The following is a 14,136-nucleotide window of genomic DNA, read 5'->3' as shown; positions in this document are numbered from 1 at the left end:
TCTCTCTCTTATTTTTCCCCTTTCCCCTCACTTCCTCTTATATGTAATTTTGTATAACAATGAGATGTAAGTATTAATGAGAAGCTTAATGAAGTGCTCCTATACTTGATTTTCTGAGTTAATCCCAAGACATAGTTGCATTACCAGGTAGTCTTAAACTTTGTAATCTCTCTTAATTTTTAAAAACTACTTTGTTATTTTTTCCATCTTAATATCTTTTCTTTTTAAATTTAATTCCTTCCTAACTTCAGCACTTCAGAAAGGTGTTCTGAATATTAAATGAGCCAGGATTAATGCATTTCCTGGGACACAGTAAGCATCCTACCAACATTTAGCTATCATTAGGACAGCAAAAAATGCTAAAGAGTTTTAAATCATTTATTTACAGATAGAAAATTTGTTTTATCTTGTATAATCAGTTTATGTCAAAGAACTAGAGCAACAGTTCTTATTTGATTCTGGCAAAAAAGACCCCTGGAGATGATCTTGTGAGGTATTTATGAAATGGAATCATCGATTTATGGTTAGGAATCTGAATCTCCCCATATTGACAATCTGTGGGGCAGTGAACCTCTGTTGTCTGTGTAGCTGGGCTGCTCACTTATACCCTCTCAAGAGGGGAAAATGAGAATCAAATGACCCAAGGGCAAGGAATTATGACCTGCTCTAATAGAGTCAGTGAGGTGTTCTGGCTCTGAGTGGGACACTGTTATCAGGATTAGCAGAGTTTGTCTTGGTGGCGAATCAATATCCTTGTCTAGCAGTTGCTTAGGGAGTAGATTTCAAATTATTCTATTTAACCTAGACCCATTGGTCCTTATTTTGTCAACATCTATGGATGACAGAGCATTAAGCACAACATTTTTTGCACCAAACTACAATAAAAGCATTGCCTAGAGTGTGTCATGGCAGCTGTGCAGTAAAAACTTTTGTTTTTCCTTTACTGATTTTTGGCTTGTTATAATATTAACAACCCCTGGATTCAATTGTCAGGACCAAATATAAATAAACAAATACATGCATAAATGCTGTATTAGTTCAAAGAAGTATCACTCTCTCCAATTACATGATTAAATTGATATCTACTGGAAATTAATGGTTTAATGTGTGCTGCTTTCATTGTAACTGAAGTATTTTTGTTAGTTAATATGCTTTTTATTCCGTGAGTGATAAATTGGAATGCATTCTTTTATTCCTTATTTAGTAACAACATGTTCTAGGCATCAAGGACAGAACCAGTAGAAAGGAGGCTACTCTGTAGAAACTAACTACTCTCATGAAAGCTAACATCTACTTCTAGAGCAAGGCATATTGTAGATATGCCTTGAAACTTCACTTTCAATAATTGAGTGTTCTGAAGGAAAATACTGATCACAATGGTCATAAAAGGTGAAGAGTGTACCCAGACTAGTGTAAGAAAGAAAAATCTGACCTTAAAGAGAAAATATAATTAGGGTATGGTGATCAGGGATGATTAAGTGGGAGGAAATGTAATTCAAATGACTGAACTAAATCATTGAGTGTGGAATGAGCTGACACAATACTGGAATAAAAGAAGGATATAAGGTTAGGCACCAGCCAAAGTATTCAGGACCATGGAGGTCCTAGGAAGTCTTTCACTTTTGAATACATTTTCCTAATTGTTTCATGTGTATAAAAATGACTTGTTAATACATACACACCCAAGAAAACAATGCAACCTAATTAGAGAGTGAGATCCTTGAATATTTAAATAGTACATTCAAAGCAACAACTTAATTAAAATGGACAAAGGATATAAAAAATTTCCAAATACATGAAACCATGTTCCCTCTGATGCATGAAAGGACTCAAAATTTTCAAACACAGAACAGAGCAGAGCAGGAAAGATCCCGAGAAAGACGGGTTCGGAGTCCCAGTGCACACAAAGCGCAGGCAGAACTAGCACCCCTTTGCTGGACCCAGGATTTGGTGTCCTGCATCCAAACAGCTGCTGTGACACAACTATGGTTCAGCTAGCCCAGCCAAGCCTGCGCGTTGGAACCTTCATGTGGGAGAACCTGGAGAGCTCGCTGCAGGACAGCAGCGCTGCTGTGACACAACTATGGTTCAGCTAGCCCAGCCAAGCCTGCACGCTAGAACCTTCATGTGGGAGAACCTGGAGAGCTCGCTGCAGGACAGCAGCGCTGCTGGGCTGCTCTTCTTGGTTGGGGCGGCAGAAGGAGTTTCATTTAGGAGTAGCCCCAATTTAGGACCCAGTTCTGTGTGAAAATATGCAAATCATTGTACATTATTTGCTTCTGTCATCCACCCACCCGCAACTTTTAAACAATCTTTATTTCAGGCTCTGGTTCTAAGATTTACAGGGGGAAAAAGTAACATGAGGTTTTGAGGAGATCATTGCCATGTAACAGTCCAATCTTTTCCTCATTTATGTGGTGGCAGTAGACACCAGTGAAGAGTTCAAGGGAAAGTGAAACACACCTGAACCTGTCCTCTCTCTCAGATATCAGCCTTCAGATGCATCTTGGGTAAAAGGAACTTGGATAGATTTTTATCAGAGAAAGGTCCTCCTTATTTCTCTAGGGAGGATTAAAAATTAGCTTTACAAGCTTTGAAAATTCTAAGTGAACTATCATTGTTTTCTCCCAAACAATGCAAACACATACTTAGATTTTACTTTGCAATTACACAAGAACCAGAGTCTAATTATCAGGATTTTTAAAAGCACTGAAAAACACTATAATAAATTTAAATGCTTTTACTCTCAACTTCCCTACAGGAACTTTATAAATACTTTGGGAAAATACAGAGCAGTTTCTTTTTTCTTTTCTTTGTCTTTTTTCCTCACCCAGGGGTGTTTTATCACTGAACTACATCCCAGACCTTTTTTACATTAAAATTAATTTTATTCCTTTATTTTCTATTATTGGTACTGGGAATTGGACCCAGGGGTGATTTAGAACTGAGATACATCCCCAGCATTTTGTGTTCTCCTCTCTCTCTCTCTCTCTCTCTCTCTCTCTCTCTCTCTCTCTCTCTCTCTCTCTCACACACACACACACACACACACACACACACGAACACATATAAATATATGTGAATATATATTTTTATTTTTAAATTCTAAGACAGGATCTAACTCAATTTCTTCTGTCCTCTCTAAATTTCAGATGCTGGCACCAAACTTGTGGTTCTCCTGCCTTGACCTCCTTATCCACTGGGATTACTGGCATACACCACAACTTCTGCTTAGATTGTCTTAATAAATACAGGTTTTCATACTTTACACAGGAGCAATTGCTGCTAGAAAATTTGATTTAGAAATGGAAATAAAGCCTTTATATTTAACAATTATGGGCCCCCAGAGTGCAGTTGAGCTTTTAGAATCCAAGATCATTTCTAGAAAGCACAGTTGTAAAAACTAGCCAGACCATAAATTGTATATGTACATATGTGTATGTTGGAAAACTAAAAGATCAGGTTAGCATTCTTATTCCTTCTAAAACCCTTGCATTCCCACAGCTGAATCTTGGTGTGAAATACACTAGGAAAGGGAGGCACCCAGATTTAAAGATCATGTTTGGTAGATTTATTCCTTTTTAAAACACTATTGCTAAAAATAAGTAAATAAATAGATATTTCACATTTTTCCCATTTTCCTTTCCTTTTTGTAAAAACAAGCAAATTACAGCTGTCACAGTTGTACACACCTGTAATTCCATCACTTCAGAGACTAAGGCAGGAAAGTGTGAAGTTTAAAGCCACCCTGAGCAACGTAGACTATATTAAAAAACAAACAAAAAATTATAATGTAAATTATTAATTAAATTGCCCCAGAAGGTTCCCTGAGCTAGGAATAATCTTGGCCTTTCTCCCACATACTCTTGATATGAGTCAGGCAGTGCCAATCTGAATTCCTGCCCTTACTGCAGGCCTTGGGAAGCGTGATATGGAATGATAGGGCTGGAGAAGTGTCCACTGTAGAGGGTCAAAGATATACTTGAATTAAAATTTTTAAAAAATCAATAACTGCATCACTCTATACTGGACAGGATGGAATTAAAGCCGATCTGAAGCAAAATATTTCCAAATTTCCTAAAACACTTCTAAAAGCATAAATCAATGTCATTTCTGCTCTATCATTTCATAAACAAAAAATAAAAATATTCCAAAAAATTATACTTAAAATTGACCTTTGAAGTTTCAATTGTAAAATCAATGGCTGTTGGTAAAAGAAAGTTTTACAAGATTTTTTTAATGGAGATTAACCAGGTTGTTCAATCAATCTTTATTTTTCAAAACCTAATGGATCACCCATTCAAGCATCTAACCCAAGCTTCAAAAAATGCAATCTCTTGGTGGAAGTGGGTGTCGTTTTAGGGGAAATAGGAAAAAATCTTTAAAAATAGAAAAAAAAATAAAGAATTTTGCAATGTTAATTTTAATCACTCATACTGCAGTTTTTTTTTTTTTGTATTTGCCTGAGGGCTAAAGATATTAAGATATTAAACATTTCTTTTTTGTGAAGGGTGGGGAAGTACTACAGATTGAAACCAGAGGTGTTTTACCAATGAGCCACATTCCCCAATCTTTTTAATTTTCATTTTGAGACAGGGATTCACCACGTTGCTTTGAGCCAACTGCATTGCTGAAGCTGGTTTTGAATTTGCAGTCCTCTTACTTCAGCTTCTCCAAGAGATTACAGGTGTGCACCATGTATAAACTGAGCATGTTTTCATATAATTATCCAGCCATTTGTACTTCTTTTGAGAACTGTCTGTTCAGTTCATATGCCTACTTTGTTAATTGAGTTTTTTTTTTTTTTTTAATAGTGCTTAGTTTTCTCACTTCTTTCTGTTCTGGATATTGAGCTTCTGTTAGAAGAAATGCTGACAAAATTTTTTTCCTGCTCAGTATTTTATTTACTTTCACTCTGTTGTTTCCTTGTTGTGCAGTAAGTTCTTAGTTTGATGCCATGTCATGTATTGGTCCTTATTTTCTGAGCTATGTGGGTACTGTTCAGGAAGTGTGGCAGACTACATTCTGGCAGAAAGCACTGCTTGTTTCCTGGAGTCAATTAAGATAAATACATGTTTTTCTAATATGAAGGGAACATGATAATAATTTTAACTATTGGTTACACACACTCAAACACACACACACACACTATATATATATATATATATATATATATATATATATATATATAGTAATTTGTGTGTATTTATTTTAGTTACAGAAGTATAGCTAATAAAGTTAGGAGGGCATCACAACAGAATAATATGTTTTTCAATAGATTTTGGCTGAAATTTGATCTATTTTTTTATGTTAATGTTAATCAGTAGCCCCCATGCATTTAGAAATTGTCTTGAGGTAGTGGATTCTGATTGAAATACTGTAAGAACAGCTACTACTACTGCTACTACTACTATAACTACTGCTACTACTAATTATAATATCCAATACAATATTTAAGTAAAATAACTAAGGTAAAAGTTCAATGGCGGAGCCATTTATTTTCTATTCTTTTTACTTTCTTTCTTTTTGTTGTGGTGTTGGGAACCAAATCCAGGGCCTCCACCATGTTGGACAAGGATCTGCCACTGAACTAAGTCCTTACATGCCCTTTTCTATATCAAGTACTGGCTACAAGCATTACAATTGATGTTAAAAAGTATTCAGATTTCACACTATAAAAATTTAAATTGGGTCAAACATCCATACTTGAAGCTATTTAGAAGAATGTTACATCTCCATGAAACTAAGATTCGTTTTTTTTTTTTAAGTCAGTTTTATATCTTTATTTGACAACCGGCAGTTAGTTCTCATCCACATTGTCTGTAGGCTTTTTAATGGGACAACTGGGATATAGATTACCAAAGTATAATTATTGTTTGGTGAATCTTCATCCTCCTTTTGTTTTCTGGACAATTGAACATGGATACAAGTTTCACATATTTCATGGTATTCTTTTCTAGTCAGCTTTGCTGAGCAGGGTATCCATGTGCATATCTATAGTTTTCATCTCCTTTATAGCAAATATCTGGATCTTGAGTGCCTAAGGACATGTCTTGAAGCCCAGTTCCTGTATAGGCTTGTGATTGCTGATAGGGCATTCTGTGGTCACCATTTTCTTAATGGCAGAACAGCCCCTATACTTATCATGCTTCTTAGTGGTAGGCATTCTGCCTTGGACCAAGATAGAAAGGAAGAACACTAGGGATTATAAGATTCTATTTTATGCATAAAAATATACGATGGGGATGCACATGACTAGACAAGCAATAGTGTTTTATACAGATTTTGAAACCTCTATTTGTGCCTCAGTTTTCTGTTTGTGTTATAGGCAAAGTAAAGTCTAGTTTTCTTTAGATATAGGTTTATTATTAAATCATAATTTGAGTAAATTTTTTCTTAGTTCTTTGTCTTTTCTAGGTTAAAAAGTAAAATTGTTCTGATCTTCATCCCTTAAAAAAATAGAAAATAAAGCAAAGACAAAAAAGAACAAAAATGGACTCAGACATTCTGCAAGCCTTCTAGAGAGAACGCACCAGTTTCATCTGCCTGAACTACCTTATAGATGCAGTCACCATAGGCTGTTGGCACAGCTTTTGTCATCCTTATCTCTGTCTTTACTGTTAAGAAGCCCAAACTCCTGCCCATTGCTCTGAGTGCTTGGAGCCACCATAGCAGAGATACCACTAGAGCAATATTCATTTGAAGAATCTGAACAACTAATAATAAAAAATAAATTAAAAAAAGAATCTGATATCTATTGCCAGACAGCCAGTCTCAGGCATTTCCTAAGCTCTAAGAAACACATGTGTATGACCCATAAGAAGAAAAAGAAGATCATCTGTTTGCTCTGCTCCAACTCTCAGGAGAACAGGGCTCACAGGCACTGTTCCATCAAAAAGTCTGCTGAGGAATACCTGGTAAGTGATGCTTGGGAGGACACTGAGAAAGCTAGAGGTCAGAATGACTAAGACTGTAAGGCACAAGTATCATTCTTTGCTGAGTACTACAAAGAGCTTGAGGGACCATTGATGAAATTGTGAATAAAGTATGTAAGTATATCTGCCTTCATGGAGTCTGGGAGACTGATGAAGCTAGTTTATTACAAAATTACAATAAGTTGATTATATGGCATGCTGCTTAAGACACTTTTCTTTCATTTTTATAGTCCATGGGCCTTTAATTTTTTTTTACATTTATTATTCCATTAATTCATAGGGAATAGGTTCCCACAGTTCAGGCACCTTTCCATTTGTTGTCACAAAATGTGCTTCTCTGGGTGGGGCAGGCTGGTGCTTCAGCTGAACCCAGGTACCTTTCTCTTTGGCTTCCTTCTTTTTCTGATCATTTTTCCTTCACATGTTTCAGGAAGCTGTCTTGGTTCTTAGATGCTTTATATGCTCAATAAGTACATTAATTCTCTTGGCAAGAATCTTGCTCTTAACTTGCTTATTCGCAACAATGCCAACAGCATGCTGGGTACCATTGTAGACTCTCCCAGTTTTGCCATGATAACATTTGTGGGGCATTCCTTTTTGAACAGTACCCCTTCCCTTGATGTCTACAATATCACCCTTCTTGTAGATTCACATATATGTGGCCAACGGAACAACTCCATGTTTTCTAAAAGGCCTAGAGAACCTCTCCATGTTTTCTAAAAGGCCTAGAGAACCTCTCCATGTTTTCTAAAAGGCCTAGAATTCCTCTCCTCTTTCTCTTTGATTCTTCATTTTGGCAAATTACTGAAAGATGGTGGTTCCCAATTACTGGAAGATGGTGGATCCCAAGACACTTTTTAAATCTTTCATGAGTATAAAGATTTTTTAAGCTAATAAAACTAAATGTTCCACTATATATAGTGTTGCACACATGCAGTCACAGCTATTCATGAGACTGAGGCAGAGAGAACAATAAGGAGGATGATGGGGGGAAGCTTACACCTGACTCTAAACAAAATAGTATTAACTTTTAAAAATGACTGGTGATGTAATCAGTAGTATAGCACTTTATTAGCATGCAGTACTTCATGGGTTCTATAGCTAGCACAGTGGGTAGGGGAGTGGTGCTATGAATTCAAAATGCCTTTATATAGGATACAGTACATTGGAATTCACAGAACATTAGTGTCAGTAGATCTAAATTCTGAAAATTGCCAAATTCCTCAGAATTAACTAAGCTTATGTAATTGCCAATTCTCTAGAAAAATGGTTTTATTACATTGTGTGATTCCATAGTTTGAATCTCCTAGAATTGATAATTATGCATACTAAGCAAGGAAACACCATCCTTCCTTCCCCCTAAAGCTTTTTTAAAATCTAACATCACTTGAAATTCTCCATCATTGTGGGTCTGAAACCAAAATCTACTTTTTTGTCTACTGCTCAGACTTTGTTCTCTTACAGGAGAAGTTCCTAAAACAAATAAGATCTCTTTGGAAAAAAACATCCAAAGAAACCAGAGGAATCTAAAAGAGGGGAGCAGAAAAAAAATGAGTTGTAAGTATGAGTGTTTATTTTCTCAGAAACATCTTAAGATGGGAAAGTTAGAGTTTTATCAATTAATCACTTGAGTTGGAATCATCACAAGAGTTTAGGAGGAACTTTCTTGATAGCTTCTACTTCTTGGAGCACAGCACAACACTGTTGCTCAGGGAGAATTGTTGGGCTATGTAGCAAGAAAGTTTAATATTATTGACCTATTTACCAACAGAAAGAAAATTATTGCATACAATTATTATGAGCCATGCATAAATTCCAATGGTTTGTATGCAAACTTTCAGATTTGAGAAGATATATAAAGGAATTATAGATGAAAATTTTTACTTCCAGTTTTTTCAGCAACTCATAAAGTAAATGTGTTTTAGGGAGGACAGCTCTGGATCTTAACATAGTTAATAAAGAGTGAAAAGTAAATGAAGGGAAGAGAAGAATTAATTAATGGTTTATGAGAAGCAGAAATACATGGATATAAGTACAGAGCTTACTAGCACAAGACATGAGTCAAAATGAATAGATGATGTTACAGTGGAGGAGCATAAACATGACCTCGAATTCAAACTAAGAAATCCATATCCTTGCAGTGTTATGTGCATCTGCATGGAGAGATTCCCAAGACAGCTCATGGGATGCTGCATCTCGCTGTCCATGGGGAAGAAAAAGAATATTTGGAGACATTTGTGAAGAAACAAAAAATGACTGTACAGCAACCTAAGAAAAGCAAATCCAAATTTCTCCAAAAGAGAAAACAGCTAAAGAAAGGCAATAAGAAGCTAATGAAAATGTTCCATAAACCAGATGTGAAACTGCTCATGATAAGAATGGGGGCATACTTGAACATGTTTTGTGTGTTGAACACATTATTTGGAATCAAAAGTATATTTATATGTATTCTGCATTTTGAGTGGGATCTTCCCCATTTGGAAATAATAGACACACTCTAGATTTTATCCTCAGGCAGAAAGGAAGCTTAATTAAATTAAGACAGTAGGTTCCTCAGGATATATTTCTATCTAAAATTATCCTTTTGTAGGTTACTTCAGTAAGAAATACAAAGGAACTATTTATTCATGGACACTCCATTTTTTACTCCAATTAATCAACATAAGGATATATGGAAATTGGTCACAATTATTACAGTCTTTTTTGATTCGAATATCCAAATTTCAAATTGCCCTTAGTATATCAGTCTTTGTGGACAAGCCCTGCAAAAGACATTCTTTTTTCAGACAGCTGCTGGTTTGATGCAATATACAGTCACTCTAATGGTTCTGAATTTAGCAAGAATTTAGATTTTGCCTTTATGGTAGAAAATTAATTTTCAAGGAGAGTTGGGGTGGTGCTTCTATTTTTTTTTAACTTTCTCAAATTCAAAGGCTGGATGGTCAAATAGCTAATTCTGATGGAGTTTAAACTTTTCTTTCTTTCTTTATTTTTGTTTTTTCTTTACCCTATTTAGAAGACTCATTGACATGTAAGTTTAGCTTTCTACACAAACTGGAGTACCGTGAGGGCTGTGAATATCAAGGTGTTTCTGACAATGCAGAGACTACTTATTGAGATAGTGTACTTTTTTCTCTGTTTGTGATTTAGTGAATGTAATTTCTCTTTTTCTCTTTTAAAATTAATTAATGCATTTAATTAATGAATTAATTAAATTATTAATTTCTTCTTCTATTTCTTTCATTTATTTTTTACTCCTTATTAAGTATATTAAAAGTCAGAGATGGCCTCCTTCAAGCTCATCTAGTTCATGAGTTGCTGAAACAATTGGAAACAAAAATTTTCATTGATAATTCCTTTATATATTTTCTCAATATAATTTCTTCTTCCCTTTTAAAATGTGATTTTTGGCTTTCTAAAGTCAGCTATGTATTATTTAAGATTTCAGGTAATAAACATATTGATGTGCATGGAATAGTTATTCCCAGGTGATACGTAAGAGAATTCAGCAAAGGAAAAAAAAATAAGAAAGATTCCTTAAAACTGGAACAATCCTGATCTGGGCATGCCTGTCACCCCAATGGCTCAGGAGGCTGAGACAGGAGGATCATGTGTTCAAAGACAGCATTGGCAACTTAGAAAGACCCCATCTCAATAAAAAAATTAAAAAATGACTAGAGATGTGTTCAGAAACTCAGGATTCAATCCTTGGTACCAAAAAAAAAAAAAAGGAAAAGAAAAGAAAACTACAATAAGCCTACCCTATGATTGTGTAGTTATAGTAAATATCAGTGTTAGGTCAGCTTTTAAGCTATATAGGCACCTTCAGAGGAAAACACTTTTCCTTTGTTTCAGCTAAAAATATTTGCAGAAATTCACAGTGACTCAATCATGTCAAAGATGGCTGAGTTTTCTTTTAGACTTATTATATCATTTAGCTGAGGAAGCCCAGAAATATCAGCCATCTTTAAGTGTTCTCATCTGCCATTTCAAGAATTTATTGTGTGCTCTATGACCTCCACTTGAGCATATCAAGGAATATATGCCATCTTTTCATCTTAAACTATGTTTCTTAATTAAGCATGCCCAGAAAGTTACAAATATGGGCTGGACACAGTGGTGCAAGCCAGTAATCCCAGCAATTTGGGAGGCTAGGGTTGCAATTCAGAAGGATGACACCTTTGAGCCCTGCTTCAGCAACTTAGTGAGATCCTCAGCAACTTAATGAGACCCTGTCTCAAAATAAAAAGGGTTGTGTGTGTCACTCAGTGGTAAAGAGCCCCTGGGTTCAATCCATGGTCCTAAAAAGAAAGAAAACCCAAATGACAGAGAAATGTACATTTTTTCCTTCTTTTCATTTTCCTTTTTTACTTTTTATTCATGGAGATTGAAACCAGGGCCTCATAGATGCTAGGCAAGTTCACTGAACAACATCCCCAGTTCAGAAATGTACATCCTAAAGTGAATATGTGCAGTGTCCCCCAAGTACAGACTTGCAGAATAAAGTGCCAAAGCTTTATTTCTATGAGGAGAGTCTTATTTTTCAGACAACTACCATCCTGTCCTTACTCTCTGTGGGTAATAAATATTTATCCATTATGGTGTGCTCCTTGACTTTGCATCAACAAAAATGCAAATACTTTTATTTATTTTTTTAAAGAGAGAGAGAGAGAGAGAGAGAGAGAGAGAGAGAGAGAGAATTTTTTTAATATTTATTTTTTAGTTTTCGGCCGACACAACGTATTTTTTTGAATGTGGTGCTGAGGATCGAACCCGGGCCACATGCATGCCAGGCGAGCACGCTACTGCTTGAGCAACATCCCCAGCCCTTCAAATGCTTTTAATTAGGTTTCACTAGAATATAATTTTAATAAGGAATCTCCTGTTGAGCCATTATTCCTTCCTTAAACACAGTTTGAATCCATTGATGAATTTGTTTGTGACAAAAAGATAAATTTAATTTCTGCCCTTGCAGGTGTGAGTTAGTGCTGCTGTACATACCTCAGTCTGTGAGGCCACAACTCAGTGCTCAACCCCTCACTGGGGTGATAGACAGACTTAATCACTTCCAAGTTGAGTGTCAGCCTGTTTGAGGTACAACTGCAAAGTGCCCTTCAATGATTTTTTTCTGTGGGTGATTATGCTGTCTTTCTTAATCTTTCACCTAATAAAAGAGAACAGCTGACAACTAAGAGTGTAAATCATATTTATCGAGATATATATCATGTGATCATATGGGACAATGTACAGAAAAAAAATAAATAAAGCTGGTGTAATGTCACCAAGACCTGTCATAAAAGTTACAATTAGGAAAAGGAAATAAAAATGTCACTAAGCCCTAAAAACATCATCAATACAATAACAGTTGTTCACTGAGTCACACTAATAGAGTCAAGTCAAGACATATATATATTTCAAGTGCAATTAAATATGGTGATGGCTATATTGATTTTATATTTTAAAACTGCTTTCCTTTAATATTTCTCAGTAACTGAATTTGTAATACATTACACTTGATATGGTAAACAGTACTAAAACATAAAATAAGAAATACATAGAACAATTTATGAACAATAATAAAGTAAGTCATCACTTGGTGAAGCAGTATATGGAACTCCATGGTAGACTTAACCCTGACAGTTTAGTTTAGCAGAAAAAAAGATTAAGGGTCAAATGGAACTACACATAGAGGCAGAAAATTCTTAGAGGGAAACCGATTCTGAAATATTTAGATTTTCTTAAACATGAACTTTTGATTAAAATATTCTCTTCATTAATGTTAAAAATGAACATTTAACTGAATATTCTCTTCTTTTCACAGTGATGAAAGAAACAATCTCAATGTAGTGCTGTGTGATTATTCAGGAACCTGACTTCTTTGCCTGGGAATCCATATTTGTTTCTTAACTAGATTGTAATATCCCTCATACAATGATTGCCTTTATTTTGGTGTTATTCATTTTCTCTTTTTTCTTAAGAAAGACTAACAGAGGTTAATTTCATTCCTATGGAGTTGAGAATGCTCAAGTCTCAAGATTTTGGGGTGTCATGAAGCGTAACCAGCAGAAGTAAGCTTTATAATATCTGATTTGTAAAAAAAAAATTAAGTTGTTGATAGACTTTTATTTTATTTATTTATATGCAGTGTTGAGAATTGAACCCATTGCCTCCCTCATGACAGGCAAATGAGCCGCAGCCCCAGCCCCTATAAGAGCTGACTTTTTAGGAATATTTCCCCCTGTTAGTAAATGTTCGGATTTGCTGGTAGCCCTTGAATCTGATGTTTCTCTAGTAAGAGTCGTTCCACTAATCCTTGCTTGTTTTTTCTTTTAAGTCTCTAAGTAGACCCTCATCTCATATAAATTGTATAAAGAAAGGTTGACTGAAATATTCTCTTTTCACAGTGAACATTTCTTTTCGTAATGAAAGAAACACTCTCAAGGTAGTGCTTTGTGATGGTTTGAGAAGACTAAAGTTTGGACAAGACAATGAAAATGAATCTTTGAATTCTGACAGATCAAACTATTTTGCTGCATGGGGAGAGCAGGTCATTGCTCCTGGGAAACATTATTGAAGGTAGATGTTAGTGACTCTTGGAACTGGGCTGTAGGAGTCTGTAAGGATTCTGTGGTAAAGAAGAACCACACATGAATTTGAGTGTGTTTCTCCTTTTATGTATGAAGAAGGATAAACATTTTAGTCTCTTTACCACCTCCCAGATACTTTCTCTCTATATAGGGAGATCTCTGGGACTTGTTGGTATGTTCCTTGATTTTCAAAGTGAAAGTGAATTTTTTAAATGTTGCCAAGAGTTCCCATATGTGGTTTATCTCACTGGGTCCCTGAATTTTCCTCTCAGGCCATTTTTCCCCCACAGGCCACACATAAGTAGGGATAATTCAGACACCTGACTTCTTTGCCTGCATACTCCTTATTTGAGGGACTGCTTCTCAATGGAAATAAAGAAATAATACTGTAGCTGTCTTTTTATTTTACCTATCTTAATGTAACCTCATCTTATTAAATATGAAGATAGGATATAATGCAAAATTTTGTTTTTTGGCTCAATTTTTCTATAATAAAAACCATCTTTAGTGGCCATTATTTATAATAGAGTCTGTGGTTAATTCAATGTTTTTTGACTTTTGTGTGATGTCAAATCAATATCTAATGCAGGAACACATGAGTTTTCACATCTAGA

At 35.3% G+C, this 14,136-nt stretch overlaps 1 pseudogene; it reads left to right on the top strand.

The window, feature by feature from the left end:
• Positions 1-6,492: 6,492 nt before the first annotated feature.
• On the top strand, positions 6,493-13,509 carry LOC113177657 (tripartite motif-containing protein 43-like; annotated as a pseudogene).
• The last annotated feature ends 627 nt before the right edge of the window (positions 13,510-14,136 follow it).

The sequence above is a fragment of the Urocitellus parryii genome, chromosome 4 (genome assembly GCF_045843805.1).
Source record: "Urocitellus parryii isolate mUroPar1 chromosome 4, mUroPar1.hap1, whole genome shotgun sequence".
Taxonomy (NCBI): domain Eukaryota; kingdom Metazoa; phylum Chordata; class Mammalia; order Rodentia; family Sciuridae; genus Urocitellus; species Urocitellus parryii.
This window is presented reverse-complemented; position numbering and strand designations above follow the sequence as displayed.